At 39.8% G+C, this 6890-nt stretch overlaps 1 pseudogene; it reads right to left on the bottom strand.

Moving 5' to 3' along the window:
- Positions 1-253: 253 nt before the first annotated feature.
- Positions 254-713, bottom strand: LOC113926384 (annotated as a pseudogene).
- Positions 714-6890: the final 6177 nt, after the last annotated feature.

Below are 6890 nucleotides of genomic sequence, written 5' to 3'. Positions count from 1 at the left end.
TCTCAAAGAGATATTTGCACACCCATGTTCATCACAGCATTACTCATAGCATCCTAGAAGTGGTGGAAGCAATCCAAATGTCCATCAATAGACCGATACGGAAAATGTGGTGCATGCATACAATATTATTCAGCCTTAAAAAGGAAAGAATTTCTCACTTTTCTTTTAATGGGAGAAGGAGCCAATGGAATAGCTAGTCTTTATTGGAAAGAAGATACTTTACAGCACATTTTGAATAATTTAGAACAAAGGCTCAGTGGGCCAACTGGTGGGGCAACAGCTTATAATGCATTCCACAGCTAGGGCATCTCTGGGTCTCACCTTTGTGCCACCAGAACCAGATGACGGCACTATTGTCCTCTTCACAGATGCAGCTTGCTATTCGCTTGTTGGTGATAGATGAGACTAAATTCAAATCTTCCTTGGTGCCAAAGCTGCCTTTGGGCCTAGCATATTATGTTGGTCCAGTCCCTTTCATGCAGCCATCATGACCTCCCTCTTCAGCCCAGTAGCCTGCTGGTCAGCAGTAGGAACACCACCTTCAGAGGCCATGAGCACACTGCAGCAACTCAATTGGGATGGCAGGCCCTGAGGGCCTGCACGGCCAGTGATCTAAGTCTGCAGAAAGCCTTGAAGCCATCATGCCTGCTACAAATAGTAGCACTTCCTGAAATTCTCACTTTCATTACAATGTGGATAAACCTTAAGGACATTATGCTAAGTGAAATAAGCCAGACACAAAAGGGCAATTACTGTATGATTCCATTTATATGAGGTGTCTAAAGTTGCTAATTTGTAGGAATAGGAAGTAGAAAGGTGATTGTAGAGGGTGTGGGGAGGGGAGCAAGTGTTTAGTGGGTATAGAATTTCAGCTTTGCAAGATTAAAAAATCCTAGAGATCTGTTGCTCAGTTATGTGAATATACTTAACACTACTGAACAGTATACTTCAAAATGGTTAAGATGGTAAATTTAATGTTATGTGTTCTTTACCACAATAAAAAGAACTATACAACATAAAATTATTTTTAAATGTGAATACATCTAAATTTTTTTTAAGATTTTATTTATTTCTTTGAGGGAGAGAGAGGAAGAGAGAAAGTGTGAACAAGCAGGGGGAGGGTTAGAGGAAGAGGGAGAAGCAGACTCCCCACTGAGCAGGGAGCCCAACACGGGGCTCGATCCCAGGACCCTGAGATCATGACCCAAGATGAAGGCAGACACCTAACAGACTGAGCCACCCAGATGCCCCCAAAATCTAAAATTATTAAAAGAATTATTATAAAAATAAAATTAAAATAATTATTACTTATAATAAAAATAGAATTTAAAAATTAAAAAAAAAAACAAAGAAAAAGCTCTGGAACTGAATAACCCAAGGGAAACCCCAAAAGTGCTGGGTCTTTCCACTGGAGTCCCAGTGAATACCCTCCATATTTGGATACCTCAATGCTGTCCTGAGCCAAAGAGGACAGATAGAGTGGTTGTTGTCACCTGTCTCCAGCCAGCCAGCAGCAAGAGGCAGGCCCCAGCCCTCCGCCTCTCCTGTGTATTATGACCTGGACCTGAAACCTTCCTGGTTTCCTGTCTGCACCAGCCTATGTCCTCCTCGAAGCTGTGTCATCAACAGGCACATGGCAGCAGCCTGTTCTTTCCTAAGAGCCTAATGATCCTGATTTAGATCACTGGAATACTTTTAACAGCAACCTTGCATGTCCAAAAGTTCAAAAAATAAGTTTACTTATCTTTGTTTGAAATTATTACTTTGGAGAAGCCAAATTAGGAAATTACTAACCTAAAAGACCTCTACTAAAAGAAATCATGTTTTCATATAATATTAGGAAGCTGTTTTAAAAGGCATTTAGGCTCTTCTACATTCTCCCAGGTCACTGCAAGATGAAAAACTTCTTTACTTAAATGTTAAGACTGGTCAAAGATTTTCTGGGCTATGCACTGGGTGTTATATGCAAACAATGAATCATGGAACACTACACCAAAAACTAATGAAGTACTGTATGGTGACTAATGTAACATAATAAAAAATAATAATAAATAAATAAGTAAATATTCAAAATCAGGTAAACAAAGCAAAAGCTCTGAAATGCAAACAAACCTGGAAATCCCTCACACCAATTGAAAAAATTCTCCCATAAAGAGATCATAATAAAATTTGCTCACTTTTTAAAAATACTAATATTTTTTTAATTAAGTAAACTCTATGCCCAACATGGGGCTTGAACTCACCACCCAAAGATCAATCGTTGCATACTATAACTGAGCCAGCCAGGTGCCTCAAAATTTGCTCACTTTTATATGCCCAGAATTTGACACATGAAGAGCAAACAATAAATAATTATTGAATTGATAAACGAATGAAGCATCTTACCTTCTCAGGGATTTGATAAATAAGTAAGAGCTGACAACATCAGAGTGATTTCTCTAAGATGCACTAAATTTGGTCTAAACAAAAGTAGGAGGCTGAAATTCGGTGCTTCCACTGGGTAGTTTCCAAGGCTCCCCTTGGTAAGTAAGATCATTTATATATGTGGGGGGAAAGGCACCCTGAGGGATTTAGACTTCCACTCACAAAGTGAACTGCAGGCAGATTGCTGTCCACCGGGCACGCACATCCTGAACATGAATGGGAATTCACTCTGAGTTCTGTGGGGTGTGGTGGGGCGGGGCGGGGCGTGGCGGGGCGTGGCGACATTTTACCATAGCAGGTTGTGGATGACTCTCCCCTGTGCTTTTTATTTTTACGTAAAAATGCCTTTAAAAATAATTTTACTGTGGGCGCCTGGGTGGCTCAGTCGTTAGGCGTCTGCTTTCAGCTCAGGTCATGATTCCCAGCGTCCTGGGATCGAGTACCACATCGGGCTCCCTGCTCGGCGGGAAGCCTGCTTCTCCCTCTCCCACTCCTTCTGCTTGTGTTCCTGCTCTCGCTCTCTTTCTCTCTGTCAAATAAATAAATAAAATCTTTATAATAATAATAATAATAATAATTTTACTGTTTGCTCAACTCAGAGCAGCAGCTATAAGACCAGGCCTGCCAAAATCCGTTGACTTCTAGTCTCACCTCAATCTTCTTTTGGGGATGTTTCATATAACCTTTGGATAAATGACCTTGGTTTCCTCGCTTATAAAAAATAAGTCTAATAATAGTACTTACCTCAGAGGTCCCTTATGGGAATAAATGAAATAATGTATATAAAGCACTTAGTGAAATAGCCGGCGTAGAATAAGCATTCATTAAAAGCCAGATATTATTTTTTTTTTACTATTATCTAGAATGTGGCATAGCCCTCAGTGTGTGTTACTCCAGAGATAATATGAATCATACATTTCTCAGTTGGTGGCCAAGGACTTGATAGCTGACTTCCAGATGCAAACAAAAACTAGGAGCCCTCTGGTATGTTAAAAGACTGGACCCTGAAAAGTTTAATTATCCTGATTCCCCAAACTGGTTTCTTTAAACACATGGTTCCATGATGCAAGAGGAGCCAAATCTAAATCTAATAGAGATACACTGGGACCTCACAGAACTGCTTCAGTCCTGCCCAGAACCTTCCTGCAGCCTTCCTCCAATGTCCAGAGCCCACAGCATCTGACTCAGTCCCACCACAGGAGGCTTGCACAGCCCATCCACCAGCACATATTCTGAACACATGGGGCAGAGCTATACAGCTGCAGCTGACTCAGAGATGAACAGACTTCCAAAATGGAAAACGACACCATATGATTTCCCTCTACATCTCCCTTTGAAATGAAAGCTCTCCATCACCCACCCTCTCCAACCCATCAAGTTCCAGCTGCACCAAAATACATTTCTGGGATGAGTAATTAGTATTAGAACATCTGTAGACTCAGATGTGGTTTTATATTTGGGGACTTGCTGATTATTCTCACTCTATCTTGTATGTTCACACGCATATTAGCGCTGCATAAATGGAAGTTGAGAGGATTTTGCAGTTTAGAGAGGTTGCTTGTGACTGTTCCTTAAAGAATTTGAAGAGTTAAGTGATCATGGCTGGGAAGACTACAGGGTGTGATGCAAGGTGAGCCCTGCAGGAGACAGAAGGGGGAATGAGACAGGCAGGTGGCATGGAGCAATGGAGAGCCTGCCTCCAGGGCCAAGCTGTCTGGGGCTGAGTCAGGTTCTCTGTGCCTCCATTTACTCAAAGGTAAATGGGAATAATAACTGTACCCACCCCATAAAGTTGCGCTAGGGATTAAACGAGTCTATATACAGTTAATGCTGAAAATGAGGAATCTATAGAAGCCTCCATCTATATGGGAAAGAGGCATATACATGATACCTACCTGAAGCTACAGTAAGGCTGTCCAGTAGGAAGGATAGAGAAGTCTGGGAAGGAGGGGGCTCTTGAGTGCCCTCATGTATAACATGTGGGCTGTCACTCATGTTGCTCAAGATTATCCAGAGGCAGCCCTAGATAATTTTTAAACCCTTCCAGGACATTCCACTGGAATGCGTTCCCTAACCACCTTACCTAAATGAGGCCCCCTTTACTCTCTACATTCCATTTTCATCAGACACCAATCACTCTCTGTAACCATGTAATTTATTTTTTTATAGACTTATCTTCTTTCTCACCAGATAGAATGTAAGCTCCAAGAAGGCAGGGGCTTTCCTATCTTGCTCTGGTACACAGTAAGTACACAGTAAGTACTCAATAAACGTGAAAGAAAGACAGAGAGGAAAGAAGGGAGGAAGAGAGTAAAGGCCAAGAGGGAAGGAGAAGAGGGAGGGAAGGAGGGAGGGAGGAAGGAGGAATTGAGGGAGGAGGGAGGATGGGAGGGAGAATGGGAGAAGAGAGAAAGGGAGGGAGGAGAAAAGCTAAAACAGAGACAATCCCATAACATCCCTCAAACTGCCAACAAAGCTAAAGCAGAGACATCATCTTAATCACACTGAGGCATTGCCCCTTCAGGTGGTGTCCCCTATAAACATTTATTGGCAGGCATTCAATTAGAACCCTGGTGCCATTTTTTTAATGACTGATTTTTGTCTAGTAAAAATGGAGTTGGCATCAAACCAATAATTTCAACATTACAAAGATCATCAAATATTTTATTTAAATTTTTTCAAATGTATTTTCTTAAGGAAGCATGCATTTTTTTAGCCAGGGACTTTGGTCTACATTTTATGACATATGTATATATCGTACTTTTAATCATTGCACTGCTACATGGAAATTATTGTCTTTGATGGGAGAATGCAGGGTTGAGATAATTCCTTGAAGCTGGCTATGGAAATTCATATGATAGTCCACCAAAAAGAAATTATTACTTTACCTGGAATTCCCTGGTGTCCTCAGTCCTCAGTTTGAACTCTATTAATACTCTAAATTTGAGCACCCAGTATTTTAAATTTTGAATACTTACTGTATTCACCCCCATAACCTCTTTTCCTGCTGTCTTCATTCACCACTCACCTGCACAGCTCACAGTTCTTAGGGCTGGCCTTGGTCTTTTCCTGCTTTGCACACTGGCTCATACAACATCCTCCTTCACCACTTCTTCCAGGTGACTCTACCCATTCTTCAAAGTCCATCTCAAGTAAAAACTTTCCATAAAGCTTTCTCAAGTTTTTTTTATAAATCCCACAAAGGCTTTATTGCTCCTCTGTGACATAACCAAACACTGCACAGCACCATGCTATATATTTGTCTCTAGAGACTGTGAGCTCTTTGAGGGCAGAGAACATATATCACTCACCTCTGAATCCCAAGAAGCCTCTAGTTCAACATCTTAATACATAAGAAACAATCATTAAATGTCATTGATTGATTAACTATTCATTGTTAATTGCCCTTCATCTCTGGACAACTGAAAATTTGCACATCATCCACTAGGCCTTTCAGAAAATGCTTTTTTCAAGGCTAGGATTGTCAATTATAGTTAAAGTTGTTGCCAATCATTAGCATTTCCAGAAAACTATAAGATATATACTCTTATTCTCTCTACTCATATTTATTTATTAATGAATCCATAAAAATTTGAACAAGTAACAAAAAACTTAAACAAATATGGTACAAAGAATCCACAAACCAAAACCCTGTGCCCCAAACAATATTACTCACCAGAAATCTGGGTTTCCACTGAGGCTTTGTCTGAACTGATTTCTAGGATGAGATAAATCCTTTTAAAGTGCAACAAAAGGTGTTAATATGGACCTTTTACTACAGCCAGGCTATCCTTTCTCGCACAATTACTAGCCCTTCTTCTAAAACACCATGTTGTTAACTACATGGGATCTTCACTAGTCTTTAAATATATGTTCACTGAGCACACACTTTAAGCAATGTTCTGGCCGTATAACAGTAAGAAAGAGGAAAAAGCAGTTACCTTTGTAAAGCATATATCCAAACAGGTAAACACACACAATAAATGTGATAGTCAAATAAATTATGTAGTATGTTAGAAGATGAAAAATTCTAAGTATAAAATAATAAGACATATCTCATACCATATGCAAAAGATTCACTCAAGATATACCATAAAACTATTAAGAGAAAACACAGAAGAAAATCTTCATAATCTTAAATCAGGCAGTAATTTCTTGGGTATGACATCAAAAGCACAACTGGTAAAAGAGAAAATAGGTAAACTGGACTTCATCAAAATCAACAAATTTTGTGTTTCAAAAGACACCACCAAGAAAGTGAAAAGAGAACCCACAGATTGAGAGAAAATATTTGCCAAAATATATCTGATAAGGGACATGTATCCTGTATATGTGTGTGTGTATGTGTGTGTCTGGGTTTTATAAATACATACACACACACACACACACACACACACACACACACACACACACTCACAATACAGTAAAAAAAAAAAAGTTAGATAACCCGATTTAAAAATGGCAAA

This window comes from Zalophus californianus, chromosome 4, assembly GCF_009762305.2.
Source record: "Zalophus californianus isolate mZalCal1 chromosome 4, mZalCal1.pri.v2, whole genome shotgun sequence".
Taxonomy (NCBI): domain Eukaryota; kingdom Metazoa; phylum Chordata; class Mammalia; order Carnivora; family Otariidae; genus Zalophus; species Zalophus californianus.
The sequence above is the reverse complement of the archived record's forward strand: the minus strand, read 5'-3'. Positions and strand labels throughout refer to the sequence as shown.